General features: G+C 39.3%; 1 protein-coding gene across 6 annotated transcripts in view; it reads right to left on the reverse strand.

Annotated features, from left to right (window-relative positions):
• Positions 1-16036, reverse strand: part of SPOP (speckle type BTB/POZ protein) — a 30985-nt gene extending 14949 nt beyond the window's left edge. For 3 of the 6 annotated variants that reach the window (XM_013952658.2, XM_067311897.1, XM_013952654.2), the window contains exon 1: positions 15929-16036. The gene's annotated coding sequence lies outside the window, so the exon portion shown is untranslated. The other 3 variants (XM_013952656.2, XM_067311896.1, XM_013952655.2) reach the window with 3 other exon arrangements.
• Positions 16037-20883: the final 4847 nt, after the last annotated feature.

Consider the following 20883-nt stretch of genomic DNA (forward strand, 5'->3'; position numbering starts at 1 on the left):
TCACTGATTCAGGTATCCAAAAGCAACTCAGCGTCACTTTAAGTAAGTGGTAGTAACTATCCTTATTTCAAAACCAAAATATTAAAAACCTCAACTTCACAAATGGTAAGATTTTATGCTAACCGCACTATTTTCTACATAACAAAAATAAGCAGTTTTAACAAATGACTTAATGCTTTGCCCAGGATAAGTCTTCTCGGAGAATTATAAAATGAAGAACTGAAATAATCAACACACAGAACAATGATAAGCAGTATTTATACACGGATAAATGGATTGCCACTTAATAGGATTCATATGTATCTGAGAAGAGTTACATTCAGAACTGTACCAACTTTAAGAAGAGGCCTTCTGCAATATAAAGAAAAGCAGAGAAATGTAGTCTCAGATGTCAGCTTAGGTAACAAAAAAGTTGCAATATTTTAAGTTTCTGACAGTGTCTTACAAGTGTTAAGCTTTCTTTTCATAGAAGCACCACCTAATAGTTCTAAAGCACACTGAAGGTACTTAAAATTGCTCTTTGAGGCCTACCACCAGCTTCATACTGGAGGACAAAGGTGGACTGAAACTGCAGATAGCTAGTAATATTCAGCTGAATTGTTGAAGGTTCACACTCTCTGCTTTTTCATTTAGCTAGTCAAAATTTGCACCAAACGCATAGATTTTATTGATCAAAACACAGTGCATATTGTATACAACACAACTCTGCAGAGAAACTCTAACATTTACAAGAGCTATGGAATTAGGCTTTGGAAGTATCTGACAGATCACAGGTGATGACATTAGCATCTCAGCTGAAACCCTGTTTGAGCTAATTAACCCACAAAACAATTAGGAAAAAAAAAAGGACAATTAAAAGAAATCTTATAAAAAAATGTTAGGTTGAAATATGAATTGTTTTAAATGCAAAGGCTAATACTGAGGTTCACTGAGGGAGAAAGCTAAAACAGGCTTTAATTCATGAGGAAGCCGAGTCATTAATTGTTGAATGAAAACAGCAGAAAGCATAGAGAACATATACATAAAAATCTCACATCTCAAAACAGGAGAATACTCACAATAAGAACATAAACCTGGATGTGCATAATTCCCCTCCAACTGCTACGAACATAATTTTAAGCCCCTAATTGCAACTGCAGGGCAAGTCTGGATTTGACTGCAGGCTCCAGCTGCAGTACAGACCTCTCTCAAGCAAGGCTTGCATCAGTGTCCACTACAGTTTATAGTTTCTCCACTGTATACTCAGATTTTGAATTCTGCTCACCTTCAGAAAATATCTGCCAATACATAAGCATTACCTAATTCTAACACAAGGGTGTTCTCTTCAGGCTTCGTTTCCTTCAAAAAGCACAAATGAGCCCATGTAATCACTAAAAACAGATACTGGCTACCAGTAGCTGAGAAGTAAGTATTTAACCCTGTGGAGATGCATACTTAACTCCATGGAAATTTGTTTCCCAGCACAAAGCTCAGGGCCAAAGAAATATAGCCAATCCCTTAAGACCTGAACTGTGAGACAACTGGTGCAACTATAAAATGGAGTACTCGCACATCGTCCTGCTTTACAAACTTTTTGCATTTGCAGTTTGCGTTGTGCATGCAGAATGAGGAAAGGGGTTAAACAAACCAACGTTTTAAAGAGAAAGGGACATCAATATGTACTTTAGGTACTTATTTTGGTTTTATTAAATTAAACATAAAATTACAACAATTTCTCCAAAGGAATTCAATTAAACCACCGTGTGTCATTCAAATTAAGCCAAAATTAGCAGACACTAGTTTTCAATACTTAGCTAAACTGCCTTTCTACGTGCAATATTCAGTCTTGCCTCAGAGGACATCATCATTTCACTGTCTCCAGTCACACGTCTTTGGGGGACAGATACAACCTGAAATTCCAGCAAGAAACACCTCCTTCTCACCGCATCTGTGAAAACAATGACTTTTTGCTGGTTTTAGTCTATGTGCAGGAGACGGGAGATCCAAGCTTTTCCTTCCCCCTTGGGGATCACACACGCACTGCTCTACTCCACCCAGACTCGGTTATATTGTTTTGTTTGCAGTTATTTTTAATCTACATCATTCCAAGCAATCTGTTTTATAGCACAGACTCCCCAAACAGGCACAAACGAGAGGGACAAACTGCACCACGGGCGGAGAATAAGCAGACAGCGAAAGGATGAAATTTCTTAAGCTCACCTCGCTGACGGCAACCTGTCTGTCTGCACACTGAGCAACAAGTGTTACACTTAAGTTAAACCTAACTAAAAGGTTTGACCAGAAGAGAGCACAACGAATAAATAAAACATGAGAGCAGGATATGAAATTGGATTTTTTTTCATTAAAATTATATTTAGTTTCAGTAATTCTAGTTTTTAAGCAACAACTTCTTATTCAAACTGTTTGCAATATGGAAGTATTCCAGTCTCAATATTTTAAAATACTCACTGCCTTATGCACTGTGAGAAACAGCACAACAAAGTAGCTTATTTTTTTTTCTTTCTATGAAACACAACAGATAAGTCTTACCAAAGACATTGGGGCGCTCCATACAATTCCCACTATATCTTGCCAAAATGGTGCTACTGAATTAAACTTCAATGCAGAACGACCCACTTGGTTTTACTCCATCTAGTTCAGTCTTCCTCCTCGCTGAGATTTCGGGCACAGCCTATCGCAGCGAGATTACCGAAAGCTCAGCTGAAAGACACTGAGGAGCGAGTTAGCGGGGGCCACTCAGTGCCTCCCGGTGACATTATGAGGTCACAACGCAGTCAGCCTTAGCTGGCTTTACGGAAACTTCCCAGGAGATGACACCAATGGGAAAAGGGACATGGCAGCACGAATTCAGACTGTAGCAGAAGAAAGTGAGACTCCAGAGGTCAAAACACTCTTGTCAACTCTAGTCTGTGATATACGGAGGGCACTTTCGAGAGATGCGCACTGTGTAAAAACAGCTATTTCCAGAAAAGAAAATGAAATTCCTTTTACAGATGAGCACAGTAATAAATTTGGGAATGTACTAGTATTCCAGATAACATTTGTATACGTCTACCTGACAGCAGAAATTAAGAGTATGTCCCTTAAATTCAAAGAAACAAATGTTCACTTCTGAAGAATTATAAGGAACAGATAATGAACAGTTCAGCAAGAAACAACTCCTCAGTTTCTGGTGTTACTTTCTAGTCTACTTTCATGCCAGGTATTTATAAACAATAAGCACTTCTATAAGAAGAGTTCTACTTTTTTCAGAAGTGATTAGGTAAACTGAAGCAATTAAGTATCTCTATGCACATATTACACAGTTAGAGGACACCAGAGGGTCTTTTGGGAAGACAAATTGGTAAATTTAGTGGTAACACCTCCCTTTATGGCACGAAAAGGAGGGATTAACGAGGAGAGAAAGAGGAGACAACAACAACTTTTTATGTTACAATGGCACATTCATCAAGTATTGGTACACTCTGTAAAGTTACACAGTTTCTGCACACTAAAGAGAAATTTAATTCTGTAATTCTAAGTTCAGATACATTTCACTAGTCTCCAGGAAATAAATGCCAGAAGACTTTAGCCAAGGATCGTATAATTGGATATGTAACTAGATAACTGTGTGGTGCATCGACTGAAATATATATAGCTATATTTTGTATTCCAACAGGATTTTAAGATGTACTTAAATACTACCTCCATTTTATACATATAAAGAAGATTTAGAAAACTTTCTGTGGTATAAAGCCAAGAGAAATGCATGAACTTAAAATACACAAGACTATTTAATTTCCTATAAGCAACTGTCACTTTTATATATCTTACATCCTTTCTCCCAGACAGCTTCGATAGGCAGGTGGTAATAGAAGTTAAGACACAGTGCTAATAGAATTGCTGCATGCCACCAAGCCATTTGTTACACCATTAAAATGACCCAAAGGGGACGAAGGGTCCATACTTAAAGTTTCTCTATTATTCGGAAAATAGTTTTAGCCTGGTATGTTAAAGACACAGCAGAGAACTTTCTACAGATGTTTTGCAAGGTAATTAAGTACAGTTAAAAAAAAAAAAGCTGGTAAATGAGTATTTCAAATATTCTCAGCATCACTACAACATATCCCTACCTCAATATGGCAACCAACCATCTAATACTTGACATAAAATGAAAATGACACAAAAATGAAGTGACATGAAAATGAAAATGGCATCATTGTCAACAACAAAAAACCCAAACCACTAATACCCATTACTGCCTTCTGTGAAAATTTTAAGTAAGGAAAAACCTGCCACCTGTCTCGCTTACCAAGCATACTATGGGAGGAAGCATATAAAAGGGCATTAAAACACATCCTTAAAAGTGTGCCTGTTTTAGTAACTGGCATGTGCTGTTCCAATTTCAAATGCTGAATAGCTCTTCTGACATAGACCAATACTAAAGACGTTTTAAAGGGAACCACAACTAACTTAATTAAGTTTTTGAAATCAGCAGGGCACCCATCTGTTTATTTGCTCGTGAACACTTAAAGTTTTACCAGTTCACACTCCTTTAGCAACAGTGCTGGCACCTCTGAGCTGGGAGCAGATTATATAAAGTTCTGCAGGCAGAAGTTTTAGGAAGATATTTCATAAATAGTCTGGACATCAAAACCCTTTTCTGGCCAGGAAAGGCAGGGACAACTTGAAAGTACAGGCACAAATAGCAAGTCACAGGAGACAAAATACAGAATATTACCTTATGGACCACTGCAAGCCCATTTACAGTCTGCTAGTCTCTCACTTTCTTGGATATAAATAACAAACAGCACTCCTCTCTGGACACAGTTAAGATTGCAGTTAAAAAAAAATTCTCACCTCATTCACAATCACTTCCAGATGAAGAAATTTTATCTAAGAATCAGAGCCAGATCAGCCCCTTTCTGAAGCACAGGAAATGTCCTCTTGCCACCTTGTCCTAATGATTACCTCCTGACCTAGCAGCTGTACTAAGACATCTAAGCTCAAAATGCCATTTACTATAGGAATCAACAGTCAAAACTATCCTGTGAGGAGCACAGATTTGATCTGAGAAAGGTGGGGAAAATATAGTCAACAAATAATTCTAAAAGAGGCCTCAGAATGACTAGATTTTTGCTAAACAGTTTGTCAATGTATTTCTTTTTAAGATAAACCAATTAGCTTCTAAGAAACCAGCAGTTTACAGAATGCTTTAAAAATTTTCAAGTATATTCTTCTTCTGTATACATTATTCAGTGAAAGGGAACTCATGGAAGTCCATAAAAGAAACGTGTTTCAATTAAGTGTTTCAAGAAATGGAGTGACTGCAGAAAGGCTATCCAAGAAGACCACCAGATGCAGAGAAAGGAGTGGGACAAAGGTAATTGGAGCAATAAAACAAGGGGATGAGAAAGGGAACCAAAGGAAAAGACCGTTATCTTCCCTCTTTCTTCAAAGCCTTGGAAAGGCTAATGGAGCATCAGAATTTGCCGCTGTAAAAACAGGCAAGTTAACTAAAGGAGCAAAGTTTGAAGCATTGTTATCTAACTAGCAGCAGCAGAATTTTTCAGATTTTAATGTATACACCAAACTGGACATCATACTATTTTTGTTCCTACTTGGAATATACCAGAGAAGAAAGCAATGATGGGCTCAGTAGCAAAGCTTCCTGAGACTTTGTGCTAATGACTGTCAAGCAATACTGGTTACGACGATTACGTCCTCCTCTTTCTGGCAGGAAAGCTTATCCAGTTACAAATGCAGGCTGGAAGTCAGGCGCAGTGAATTTCAGAGGTTACACGAAGTTGGCTAATTATTAACATGGTGGTGTAGAAGGAACAGCACCAAGGTAGCAAACAACTTTTATTAATAAAAATAGATTAAGATAATAAATTATCACTTTAGAAAGATGAAAGCATCCCATAATAAAAAGCCATGGCTTGAAAGGAAGCCTGTTTTATAAAAGCTAGAGGCTTATCCTTCTGGAACAAAATTACGTGCACAATTCTACAACAGCAACAAGCCAATCACTGCCTGGAAAAAAAAAAAAAAAAGGAAAGGAAACCAGAAAGGAGAGTCCTCAGTGGGATATATAAAAACTTAACTGCACCTAAATTAGAGGGAAGAATAATTTATGTCAAATGAGTGGGGGGGATGCACTGCAGCTTCCATTCCATTCTGTGCTTTGCAAGCCCCAAGGATCTTACTGACCATGTACCCTGCTGAAGTGCCCTGAAAAGCTGCTGAGCTCCAAATGACACATAGAGTTTCATTTAAAATATTCACCATCATAAGAGAACAGACTGGATAATCAACACCATCACAGCAGAGAGATAAAAAGGCATGAAATGGTATCCAATGAAAGATGCATACCATACTAATGGACCTACAACCTCTCATTTGGGATGCAGAATACACACAAATAACCCAGCCTATTTAAAATACAGGAGGAATGATCTCCCTCAACAGTTGAAAGTCTCTGTGCTTTTCTCTTGATTCTGAGGCAGTATATATCAGTCCTGATTCAGTTTACAAGTTGCCCTCATCACACTTTTAGTAGTGTTCAGACACCTGGATGGACACCTTTTCTGTTATTTAATATATGGTGCTCTAATTCACTTACATTACACCCCAAAGTTGCCAAGTACATTAGAGAAGGCAAAACTCCGGAGGTCACAATAGGGCAGTCTTTTTTTTTTTTAGTTGACAGATAATGAAAAAGTAAACAGAAGTTATCTAGAAAAATCATTTTCAACACAGAATTAATAAAAAAAAATTTCCTCATAACACACTGAATACTGGCAGCCCACTAAAACTCAGTTACTAAATTCCACTTTACAAAGTATTCTGAAACTTAGTTTTGAAACAGTCCAAGAATGGAGGGAAAAAAAAATTTCTCTTAAACCAATCCTCTGTTACAAAATCAGAGCCATAAAAAGACTTAGTCATCTCCAAAAATCATCATCTACATGAAACTATTAAGGATGGGGAAGGAAAGAGGAAACGAAATGGGGACAGGCGCCAGTGAAAAATTAGCTACCTAAGGAGAATAACAAGCTTTACATGTATTTCCCAAGAAAAGAAAACCAACACTGTTTAGCTGTAGACCATCTAATGACCATCCCCGCCTACCTTCCCAAATATCACCAGATAAATAGCAAACAGCTAAAACTAAATAAAGGAAAGACAGAAGAAGTTGGTGGTAAGAAGCAGCCAAGAGTTCTCTAAATAACTTTCTGCTTTTACAAACAAACCTCCACTGAAAATTTCTCCTCTTCAGTCATTAAACCAAGCCATATTTTTGACATTCTTCTAGACTGCTTCATGCTCATGTTTAAGCAGATGCAGAAAACTGTATCCCCTTTAAATCACATCTGACCCTAACTATGAATTACCCACAAAGTGTATTAGAATCATATCCACACGAGTAAATACATATATATAAATCAAATACTTAAAAGTAAAACAAACCTTTTTTTTTAATTTTAGAGTTAATGCTGTGCTTAAGTCACTACTCTTATTTCTACCAGATGCCTGCCTCTTGTTTATCTCCTTCTACTTGCATCTTTAATCTTCTTGCCATACTTCCAGAGATGCTTAAAGCTTAGACCTTCAAAACTGCTTTTTTTCCTCTGAATTTAATCATCATGATAATTTTTTAATTCATACCATAAGTACGCTAAAAAGAATTAAATCTCCCATTTCCTTTTCTCTAAATTCTGCTTCTTACCTAAAGTTTCTCTCCTACCAAACAGCTCCTGATCACTGGTCTCCTCTCACAAGGAAAAATGTTATTCTAACACACCAACCTACATCTTACAGCCTGAATAGAGTTCTCTGTTCAATAGGAAATCTGATATTATTTTTGAAAAGAAGGATTTTGTTATTGCCTGTGAACAGTGTTATTTTACATTCTCCCTCAACATGTAAATCGTAAAAGGATTTTACAGCTTCAGTTTCTACTTGTACAGTAAGATATTACCTGTCACTTATTAAGTATACTCAGCTGCCATTTTAACATTTCTTTTTTTTTTTTTTCCTTCAGTAAAACATTTGCACTTTCTTACTATGTAAGTCATTATCCAAATTAAAAGATAAAGCCATAAATTGCCAGGGGGATACTACTACTTCCCAGAAAACTCCCCAATATCCTCAGGAAGTCTGTCACTCTGAAAACAGACTGGTAGTAGCATGGGGTTTTTTTCCCCTCTGCAGATTGTTCTTCTCTTGTAATAGCGACACACTGTTAGAAATACCTCACACCTCTAAAATCCCAACAGATTCCTGCAGCGTTGAAAATAACTGAAAGAAAATGCCTAAGCAGTATGACTTCTAATCAGGAACACTCAGAGAATCAGCAAGAACAGAAAATTAAGCAGGACTGAATTTTTTCATCTACTATGCTGAGACGTGGTACCAAGCACTGCTAAAGGACTCAAACGGGATTGCAGATCTGATCTCTAACAAACCACCAAGTCTATAATCCCCCCTGGAGCCTTTTATTTATATCAACTTTCCAGTAATACAAACATCTGGTAGTCTTCACACAATGTTTTCCATTTGCCATCTTGCTCTAATATTCCTAAGAGCTTATCAGAAACAACTTGAGCTGAAATAATACAGACAGTTTCTGCCATTATTATTCTGGAAATTAAGCTTTCAAATAATAAAGTCAGAGATTACAACACATGGCAAGAACTAGACATCACACTACTAGGTATTTTCACCTACTTGTAATTGCACCTTAAAACTGTTATGAGGATTATTTAATTGATGATCTTAGATCAGCTAAATGTAAAGATCATATGATGGTCACATAGAAGTGCTCTAAGAATCAGCATGCAAACCCAAGTTCATGGAGAAGTACAAAAAGATCAACTGCTTACTTCATTCCAACAGAAAGCTCACCCCAGAACGTATTTCTAACAGACAATAAATAGCAGTCGCAAACACTTAAAAAGACTCTAATCCACTGCCTATCCTATCAGGTAATGCTGTTTTGTAGGCTGTAAGAGTCCTTTCTTTTCTAAGTTAATTTTTTCTGTGACCTTATCAGATATCAACATGAGAAGGAATTAAGGGGCGGGGGGAGAAGGGAATCAAATTCCAACCAACTTCCATTTCCAACTATATACATTTTCCTCAAAAGTCAGCAGCATCTTTTCCCCCCCTATAAAACATATCATACATACTTCAAGCTAGCAAAACCATCATGGCTTATTAATTTTAATAATCTAATTCACATTAACATAAAAAAAAATCACATCTTACTGTAAATCACACTTTCAAAATAACACAATAACGGCTTTCGCCTACACCCATATTTGAATATCCTAACTATTCAAGACCAAGATTATCTAATTAGTAAGACAAGGAGAAAAGAAAAATTTGCATAGCTTAGATATTCTATATTTACTGCAGTTTAGTAAATAGGAAAAAAGACAGGGCCAGAGGCATTATTATATTTCTGTTTATACTAGTAACACTTTGGAAGCAGAGTAGCAAGATGCATTCTCTTTACTGCTTTTGGCATGAAAGTTATCATCTGTGTTACAAGTGAAAAAATCCCAAAGGAAATAACTTGGATATGGGGTGCTGATTTGCTGACTTTTTATTTTAATCATACATTTTAAGCTGTTTCTGGCACAAGCCACTTATTTCATCTTTAAAAAAAAGGGAAATATAAAAGTATGTGAAAATAGATTCCCAGAAGATGCCTAGATTTCTTTCCCTTTTTACACCAACAAACCATCTCCATAAACTCGTTTAAACTCCAGCCTCAAAGAAGAAACCACAGTTAATTTTGCTTTTGATTTCTTCCTGTCTCCTCTTCTGTCCTTTTACAAACACTTTTAAAAGTCTTCCTATTTTTCCCACCACCACTAAAATTCAATAAGATAGCAGGGAATATTATATTAAGAAAAATATCAGTTATCTGCTAGCCACCAAATAAAAATCTTTACTACTGCGTAATATTAGAATTTCTATCATACTTTCAGGTTTGATAATGTTGGCAACAACTTAAATCAAGGTTGTTACAGAACACGTCCAGGATACAGCAGAATATAATCTACTGCAATGCATGTGCTTGTGCTCCCTCATTCAAATGATGTTACTTAAAATCAAAATTAGGATCATTTCACTGTAATCCTACTTGCTAGTAAACAGAGGTCTGTAAGGCACAACACAACACATGACAGCCATTTTCAAAACTTCTAAACTCAAATACCTACACCGACATACTTCTCTCCTGGAACAAATATCTACATAACCACAATCTATCGGGAAATCTTATGAAAATCCTCCGCATCTCAAATGCAGTAGTAAAATACCGTCTTGTGACTTTCATTTACTGTCCACAAATACTTCTTAAAAAAAAAAACAAAAGAACCCCCACACCACACTAATATATATGTTTTTATGCATAACCTGTTGAGGCTGCACAGTTCTAGGGAAAAAAAAAAGCTGCTGAGGAAATGAAGGCAACAATACAGTTGTGTCACTCACTGTGATTTTGAAACTACAAAGACAGATCTATAAGGTCAGGATCCCGGCTATAACAGCCTGCCTTCTATGCATCTGAGGAAGGTATCATGCTATCTTCATGGCAAGGTAGCAGATTCTCTGGAGGGGAAGGTACGGTAACATTTTTCCGCAGACAAAACAGTTAATCTGTAGGCATGCTTCTAGCCAAGTAAGTTAACTGAAAACTTTCACATCAACGCAGTCAGCATCTGTTCTAGCCTCTTTACGCAGTAACACTTGGGAGGCAGCCAAGCAGCTACTCTGCACTGCTATACAGCAGCTCAGGCTGCTTTAGTATATTTGTCTCCACCTGCTCTCTAGTCTCATTGCTGTAAGCATGTCTCTAAAATCCCGTGCTTCTCGTCCGAGTTTTTCATTCAGATACAAAAACAAAACCTCTAAGAAGAGTTTCTCTTCAAGAGCAGAAGATATAGAAGTGAGACCTTATTAGCTTTAAAATCTAAGCTGAAGAAATACAATTTAAATAATCTTGGCAAGTCCCCCACTAAAAACACTGTAATTAGAGAAAAGTTGCTATACACAATGAGGATCTGATCTCTGATTTAGCGAGCAATTTCTGCAGCAGGATAGGGAAGTTTCTGCTGAGCAAAGAATAACGAGGGCAGAAACAATGCAACTAAAACGACACTTAAAAATACACGTATTTTTAAACTAAATTACTTCTCCATCTGATCAAGTGCTGTAAAAAAACTTCCGTCTCCTATTTGGTTCTAAGATCAATAACTTTCTAAGCCACCTTCTCCTTCCATGCAATTTTGCTTAACTACCAATTCTTGTCACAGCCATAACAGGGATATTTGTACCTTACATATATTTTGGAGATATTTTATTGAGTAAATAGGAAGATTTATCCTTCATGGAAAGGAGGGAGAAAAAAAAAAAAGAGGCAACTACATATCACTCTTCAAAACAAATAAATCATTTTGTCAACTCTTTCATGTACCGCTCAGGCAAGTTCATAGTTAGAAGAGCTTAATTCTTTCAATTCTACCTGTGACATCAGAAGACAAGCTTCCCACTTTTAGAGCATTACATCACGATCTTTTCAGATTGATGCTGCATAAATGCCATCAGTATGACTGATGTGACACATATGAAACTGTACCAACTGTATTTCTATTAACTCAAAGGGTGGTGCATTAACTCAACAAAAAAGTAATGATTCAGAGTAACTTAAAAGTATCAGTCAGCAATTTACCAGCATGCAAGTACACACCATAAATAAATTTATGTATCATGCCACATGAAATATGTTTCTGAATGCATAATAAAGTATTTAGAGTTCTTAAGCTTCCAGTCTATTTTCAGACACCAGTGCAATATTACTGAACTTCAGGTGAATACTCCTTTTCTGTACATGATTCTCTTTAAGTTTTGTACAGGGACATCCTTTTTGCTGGAAAAGGTTTTCTGTTATCAGAAGTCAGACCAATTTTTCTGAAGCATTAAAATGACTTTAGATGGTTCATATCCTAAGAATTACATCACAGCTAATTTAAAATGCAAAACATACATGCTAGATTTCTAGCAAGAGCCATTTTTAAAGGCCATAGTCCTACAACAGAACCTATTGAATATGGCCCACAACACAGGCTAAGAAAAGCTGAACTGAGATCTCAATATGAAAAACTTAATACTATTTTCTGTAGTCCGTACATCTAAAGATGGCAGTACCCTACTGACCTCTTCCATACCAATGGCTAGAAGGATATCTTCCAGTAGGGAATTTAGTGTTCGACTGTTAATTCTTCCCATGTTCCTGACATTATAAACTCCAACGATTTTTTTTAAAAACTATGGAGTTCTAAGACCAGCTATGCCACATAAAAAGCAATGATGCAACTCCTACCATTGGCCACAGGATTTACTCACAGTATGAAAATGTACTCCCAAGTCTTTTCCAGGCATTTGCTACACAGTCAGTGGTTCTGCATCTTTTTTGTCCTAAAAATTTGGGGGGGGGGGGGGGGGAAGGACATTCTGTGTGTGGTACATACTTTCTTGGATACTCTGCTATGCAAATAGAGGAAGAGACTTCCAGAATAACTCAGCTCCTTCCTTCCAAAACACAGCTACAGAGTTCAGTGAAGGGACACTCAACAACGTGAAACCAGGAAAAGAAGCTCTAATATATTTATGTATACATTTTCTGAAAAAAACAGTAATTTATTTGAATTCTCAAGGGATGAATTTTAGACAAAGTCTAAATATCTTAATATCTTAATATCATGATAGCTTCCTGTACTGTCACGTGTTTCTAGAACTTGGGGCACATGATTTATTTAAGAGGTCTCTCAAGTGCACAGTACAAGACAGAATGCAGTAGCAGCTTATCATTTGACAATCAAGAAGTAACATCTGAGAATTTTTTTCTACAAAGCTGTATTTTTTATGCCTATCTGGTTGCACTTCCATTCCATGCTGAGTAGGAAACACCAGCAGTCAGAGGTCAGAGCACTACAGCAAGATCTTATATAATACTACAATTGTGCAGAAAATTGAGCCAAAGCTGGGAGGAGAGAAGGGATTTTACAAAATTACAGCAATTACGCCCAAACATGGAACTATGGGTCCAAATGATAAAATAGCAACAGCTCCTGATCACAGAAGAAATACATATCTTTGCCATCTCTATGCCCAATTTTACAGAAATAATGTCCAAGAAGAAATGAAGTGGATGTTTTCAAGTTTATAGGTCCACAGCACCAGCTAAGGCAGTGGAATGGCAAGCCACATGAATAAAACACTGAACAGAAGGCTGTGCCAAGAATAAAGCTGCTAAGTCCCTCTTATTGTAAACTGGATTGGTATCTAGAAAAATCATATAGGACAACAGACACAGTTCACCGCACGTATCTAATGCTGTCCATCGAGAGCCTCAGCTGCAGTTCAGAAATTAACCCTGCAAAACCCCACTGGTCAAGCTGGCTCAGTGGAAGCTGTAACTGTTAAAAACAATTCCACTCACCAAAATCTTCTAACACTTATCAGGTCTAATTAACCTAATACTAGTGCTATTACTGGAACCTTCTCTATGTTAAAGCATAAACTAACTGTAAGATCAGTAGTAAGAAGTAGGTTTTTTTCCAACAAGGCTTCACTGTGACCCGTGAAATCAATGATGGTACTGCTCATTGAGACCATGTGTCAAACCAAAACCACTCCGTTAGAGCTCCCTCCGTGACCTGTATCCACGTGCAAACCCTGGAGGTTTTGGGAAGCAAATATAACTAGCTCTACAACAGTGGTAACAATACTTCAGTATTTTTTAAATCAGTACATCAGATTTGATAGTAGTTTCTATAAACTTACGGTAGGTATAATTTTGTATTACTATCCTCTACAGATCCAGTGACAAGACGACAGCTTGTGATGTACCTATGCTATCATGTTATCTTGATCTCAACCTATATCCATGACAAAGTACCATTAAAGAAAAAAAAAATCTGTTTTTTCTTCAAACCACAATGAAACAAGAGGCATAATCAAACCAAATCTTTCTGGGCCTCTGGTTAGAAAAAGTCATTCAAACAAGAAGCAAGCCAGTTACATGTTATACTTAACTGATTTGGGGGTGGCGGGTTTAACCAAAGAAAAAAAATTTTTTTTTTTTAATAAAGCATAAATAATAGTTAAAACACTTCAGACTTTTAGAGGGCCTCACATCAAGCCAACCCAGGCATAACTAAATGTAAATAAAAAATAATAAAAAAAAGGAAATCACAGATTCCCTTTCATAAATCGTGATGATTCTCTATAATCACAAAAATGTAAACAGATCTAATAAGGCTGAGTTACAGAAAACAGACAACGAATAACATGGCATTCCATTCCCCCCCCCCCCAAAAAAAGGAAACCCTCCTGTCAAAGAAAAAAAATAAAATCCATTTCACAGGCAGCTTTGCAAATAACACTACAGGATATTTTACCCTTTTAATAGCATCTATCACTAATCACGACAGTGCTTGTAACAAGCACTAACACGCTGCTGTCAAATCGTATTAGTGACACATTTAGCTGTGAAAAGGAGTTCTATTGCCTTTCAATACTGCATGATGATGCACCATTTCCTTTAAACACCACCACAGGCCTGCGAGACAGCTAAGAAATACCAATACAGATCCCATGCAGCCTGGGTTCTAATTTATGTGAAGACCAAGTTCCCTGCTGATTTAGAAATGTGCCTCACAATCCTCAGTGGCTAAGCTGAGCCCTGTCATCCCTTACTTGGTTGCACTGTTAGTCATCTCAGTTTTTCCACTCTAGCCCTTATTTCCTTTCTCCCACTCATGTTTCCTTACTTAGTTCCTGGTAACCCACTGTACCTCTATCCCTGTCTGGGAATCGCTAGGAATTCCTTCCCCAGACTTCCCCGCAGCTGCTCTCTTCCCCCTTAGCCCCTGTTAGTTTGACTGCTCATACCCCTTTCCCCAGGCTCGTTACTAGCCCGGCTACTGGTCCCTCTCTCCCATCTCCGGTTCAACTCCTGCCCCCTTCCCCAGAGCTCTTACCTCCTGGCCCTAACGAGTGACTCCTAGCACTGGAAGCAGCTTTGCTCCGTGGCAGGGTGGGAAGCCAGAGAAGCCCTAGCCCAAGCAGGTGCGGTGGGTGGGGATCGCGCCCCCCCGGACTCTGCCCCCCACTCCGCAGCCAGCCCCCTAGGAGAATACCAGCGGCTGAAGCTCACTATTTGGCAGCATGTCTTCCTCTTCCAGTTCCCCCTGCGCAGATGCGGAGGCTCATTATTCCGCAAGTCCCCGCAGCAGCCTTCTGCGCAGGCGCCAAGTTTACGAAGAAGCAGGATATGGCTCTTCCCAGCGCTCCCCTCCCTGCAGCGCATGCGCGATGCACTATCGCGCCCTCCTCCCCCACCCCCGACCACCACCACTGCGCACGCGCACATTCCCTCGCCCAAGACCAAAGCGCCCACCCTCGACTTCCTGCTGCGCATGCGCCCTCTACCACCAGTCCAGCTTCCGAGCATGCGCCTACCTCCCTGAACACTCCCCCGCTCCCCTCCGTTGCGCATGCGCGCTCGGCCCCGCCCGCCTCTTTCATCGCCCAGAGGCTCACATTCTGGCAGTGCCGTGGAGCATGCGCGGTGTTCCTCGGGGTCCCCTCAAGTTCCACAGCTCACTATTTGGCAAGGAGCCACTCCTGTCGCAGTGCCATTTAAACAGCCAGCGAGGGAGGGAAGGGGGGGGGGGCAGGCCCGTGCGAGTCTCTCACGTCCCAGCCATGAGGCAGGGCCCGCAGAGAGCAGGAACAGAGGGGCGCTGCCCCACACACACCTTTCAGAGACAGTCGGGGTGGGGGGCTACCTTCCCTCCTCCCTGTGGAGATTTCCAGTCCTCGCCCAATTTCTTTTGCTTCTTCCCCCGCACAGCCCCTCCCACCTCACCTGTGAAGGATACCGCTGGCTGCTGTCCCCTTGCGGTCTCCTCATACTGCCCTAAACTGACACATCCGGGGCTCCCCACAACACCGCCTCTCAGCGACACGACACCACACCGAGCGCGCCGGGGGGGGGGGGGAAGCGGGGGAGGCGCACTGCGCATGCGCGGCGCGGGCAGCGGGCGGGGCGCGCGGCGGAGGCGGGGGAAAAGGCGGGAAAGGCGTCGAGCGAGGCCGGTTCGACGCGCCCCTCCCCCCCGAGCTGCGAGGCAGTAACCGCCTGAGGAGCGGCGTGGCGTCGTGTGAGGGCTCTGCCGGGAGCGAGCCTGGCTGTCGGGTTTTGTTTTAAATCTCTTGGCCCCCCAAGGAGAGGCGCTGGTGGAGAGAGGAGGCTGCAAGCCTCTCCTGCTGGTGGGGTGCTGCCTGGCTCTGCCTTTCTTCCCCTTCTTTGAAGCTTTTGCTGTTGCGAAGTGAAAAAAAAAACAAAAAAAAAATAGCTCTTCCACCTTCTCACTTCAGGCTGGGTGGATCATGGGCTACTTCAGCTTGTGGGTCAGCTGTGCTCATGAAGGATCCCCCCATTGTGCCCTGTGAGAATTTCTTGCCAAGCTTTGAAGACGATTGGTGAGTTCTCAACCCCAAACTTTTGTTTTAACCTTCTTAGAAAAGTATTTTAAAGCAAATCTGTTTATGCCTGTCATTCAGGGGCCTAGATTTCATTGATTCTGAGAACCCTGTTTTTTCATCTGCTCCACAGTGCAGCTATGTCTGTGGCTCCTGTCAGGAGAGTGGTTTATACCTGTCTTTGGCCACCAAGATGGTCAGGAACTGGAGCATATGCCTGATGAGAGGCTGAGGAAACCAGGCTTATTTATTCTGGAGAAGAGAAGGCTTGAGGGAGACCTAATAGCCTTCTAGTACCTACAAGGAGGCTTCATGGGGATACATGGCAGGAGAATGGGAAACAAAGGGTGTAAGTTGAAACAAGAGAGGTTCAGACTGGGTATAAGAAACTCCTTCACCATGATGACAATCAAGCATTGGGACAGGCTGCTGAAGAAGACTGTGCAACCTCCATCCTTGGAGGTTTTCAAGGCCTGAGCCTTGATTAACCTGGCTTGATGTCATAGCTGACCCTGCTTTGAGGAGGACAATGGACCAGATGACATCCTGAGGTTTCTTCCAACCTGAATTATCCTGCGATCCTATGATCTTCTGTGTTTGGATCCTCTCCTGTTCTGGTTGGTAATGCTTTGCAACCAGAGGAAGAAAAGTTCTCAGTGTTAGTATTCCTTAATTACTTAAATATTCGGAGAGGATTTATCCTGAGCTAGCCTTTCTTTTCTGCTTGAGTTTTCAGTCTCAAGTTGAAGTGAATTAATACTGTTACACACAAAGCACCCAAATAACTAAATTAGGCATGTATAAATTATTACAGAGTTGAGCTAGGATACTGACTGGTACCAACTGTGTAGTAGGAAATAAATTAAAAAGGGGGGGGGGAGGCATTAATATCCATGTATTTTGGTGAATGTGAAGGTAAAATGTTCATTGCATCTACCCTGTACTACGGTACACATTGACACAGTAGTCTATGACCATTTCTGAGAAACGAGTTCTCTCTAAAATTCTAATAGATGGTGAATATACAGAAGGAACATATGCAAGATAATACCTGTGCCCTGAAGTTCCTACTCTCTCCTACACATACGCTTCTGCATTGAAGCACAGCAGTCCTTTATCAGAGATTCAGTGGATTTGTGTTAGTAATTGATGAAAAGCCCTATTTATGAGTAAAATGGGAAAGAGATTTTAGTTAATTCCACAATACATAAGCCCCAAGGCTATCGCAACTACCCTTACTTTAAAAAAGTGCACGAGCTTTTTATTTCATAAGCTCAAATGAAAAATGAGGCTTCTTATAGCACAGTGGTCCTATGCACCAGGTTTCCACATTTGTCCAGTACTGACTCAGAGTATTGCCTGTTTTATTACTAAAATTTTCTGCAGTATCCTGGGTTTTCTTGGCAACTATCTCATCCAAGGCCTGACCAATTTTTGGGCCCTGCCACATTCCTTTATTTCACCGACTGCTGCCCATGGTGACAAAACAGCAGATAATGCTGCATTGTAATGAAAAAATGCCATAAAGCTGCCTCTCGGGAAGTACAGAATTGGTATTAGCATTCCTATTCTGGATACACATTTCTCCTAGAAACTTGTTTTCATACCCTCTCCATTATCCTGACTTCCATATTTGCAATATAAACGGTGGGTTTTTATTGATGTACTCATTTTCTTACAGTTGGAGCACAATTTTAGAGAAAACAGAGATCTTTTTTCCCCTCTCAAGCGCTTAGACTGTGGAGTTTTGATCCAAGGAGTTTCTAGATAGAATAAACGGAAATTTCTCCTTTAATCAAGACTGTGTCACTTAGCACTATGGAGGTCAACCTCTTTTGTAGTTTATGATGTTCTTCTGATCAAAGTTTTCATGTTCTCAGGAAGTGAAAAACTCAATCAGGTATCTGTGAAAAATGAAGGTGGAGTATTATCTCTTCTGCATATGAATAAGTTATCCAGGATCAATTCTGCCCTCAGTGGCAGATAAAATACTGTCACTTACTCTTCACAAAACATACCTTCTGTCTTTAATATAATTCCATAATGAAATTATTGGACAATTCCTAGATGCAGGTACTGCTTTGAGCTTGGGGTATGCTGATGTGTGTTCTTGGACACTAGTGTGCATGTGAGAGTACCAAATCCTCAAGTACATACATTTTGGGTATAATTCCCAGTACTATCTGATTGATACAAGACAGGTTGTTTATCCTGCATGAAAAGATCCAGCAAATGGAGATAGATAGAGCTTTGGAGGTGTTACTTCTACAGCTTTTGTGTAAATATAAGTTTTTTGTGTGAAGCTGATTAAACTGATGTCCTTGAAAGAGTTGTGTGTAAGAATTTTAAGTAACTCCTGCTTTTTAATATTCACTCCCTCTTTGGTTTTAATTATTTTGTTCCTACATTTTCCCTTTCAATTTACTAAAAATCTAGAAATGTAATTAGAGAGAGGCTGAACTCAGAGAAAGCTGCCAGCATTTCTACATCATGATTAAATATATCAGCCATCCCTTTAGTGAGAGACTGAAAAACAGGATTCTCATAATTATCTCCCTGTTATCCAGGAAAGAATCTGCAACACGTACGGATATGGAGTTATTGAAAATGCAGCACTAATTAAAATCTCATATAAGCTTCTGATGATCGGGAGAGTATGAAAACACAGTTATTTAATTATTTCCTGTATTTGCTATCTTTGTTACAAAAACAAACAAAACCATTCTAAACAAAAACCATCTCCAATCACCAGAGAGACTTAATGAGGCTTTTATATATGCAACAGTCAAACAATGCGAGTTACCTGATTCACCTCTCCTTATGCCAGTAAGAAATCTATACACCTCATTTTCCATATGTAATTCGAAGAGGAATGCTGCAGTGTATTCACAAGCAGTAATGAAATCATTCCTTGGTTTGAGGATATGGTCACTGTTTGTTTAAATTTTAAAATATTAAAAGAATCTCAGTATTACTGGCTTTGCTATTTCACAGTGAAACCACATAGTATTTGTGTCAGAGCCATTTAAAAATCTAGTATGTAGTAGGTTATCCTTCCAATCTAGCTTCTTTCTAGATTATCTCCTCCATCCTCTTGAAAATGCTGTACTCTCACCTAGACCAGTACGAAGCCTACATCGTTTATCTTGTCAAAGGAGTCTAAGCTTTGGCACTAGTAGAACACGCTAGAGGACAGTAAGTGCTGATACGGTTTGTGATGAAAGGAAAAGCTTCTGAGATACAAGGCTTCTTTGAAACCAAGTGAGGCAGTGGATTCTCCAGGGAAAGGAAACCGGTGAGATTTTTCTTCTGCATCCCTTTACCTCTAAATTGAATTTGCAACAAAATAGTAAGTACTGAGCTAGATAGAGTCCACTATTCCAACTTTTGCTTCATTGTAAATAGAATAATAATTAACACATTTTCAAAATGTTGTACAAATTAAGTAATCTTCAGTTTTGCATGGAGTAGGAAGATAAGCTGAATATCTGTGTTTGTTTTTTTTTAACTGAAGCATAGAGAAGATAAGCATTTCATTCAAGTTCATGGAAAAAACTACTGGAATAAGGACTACTTTAGAAACTGGTTGCTTCTGGTTCCTAAGCATAGATCCAGAAAAGAATATAGGAATTAGATTGTTTTCAGGCCTTCAGATTCAAAACTGTAACTGAAAACAACTCTTGTTCAACAGCTGTATAAAATGACAGGTGCCTAAATTTTCCAGGTGCCACCCTTTCTGTCCTGAAAGTTCACAAAGTGTTGCCAGTTTCTGGTTATGCCTGCGCTCAGAACTGTCACTGCCTGAGTGCTTAAGCAGTTAGCTCTTACCGTCGTTGCATTTGGATCCAGTAGCAACCATGTCCCCTGGAACATGAAAGGACAAATTTGCTCTAGCACAGCTACCACATATGTACAGCATTAAGTTCAGCACAAAATAACCATAAGCTCTTCTGTTAGAAAGTGCTTGGTGGTAGTGGTAGCACAGTCTACCTTTTCACATACACACCATTCCCAGGTCTGAGCATACAGCTATGCATGTTTCTTGTCAAAATTTGCCTTCCTGACTTCAAAATACTGTAAGATAACTTAACTTAGGCATTGTTGCTGTGATTCAAAACTAGTTTTACTTGTGAGTAAACAAACATTGTTTAAAAAATCTTGACCTCCTTTGGAAGAACTCTGACTTGAAGACTAATTGCAGGGAATCTGCTCATAGTTCTATTTTTACATACATTGGAAAAGTATCAAAGCTAATTTTTTAGTGGAGGAAATTATACTTTAAAATGCACTATTGTGAGAAAGTGACTCCCTCATGTCTTTGAGTTGGTGCTTTGTTTC

This window comes from Apteryx mantelli, chromosome 28 (assembly GCF_036417845.1).
Source record: "Apteryx mantelli isolate bAptMan1 chromosome 28, bAptMan1.hap1, whole genome shotgun sequence".
Lineage (NCBI taxonomy): Eukaryota > Metazoa > Chordata > Aves > Apterygiformes > Apterygidae > Apteryx > Apteryx mantelli.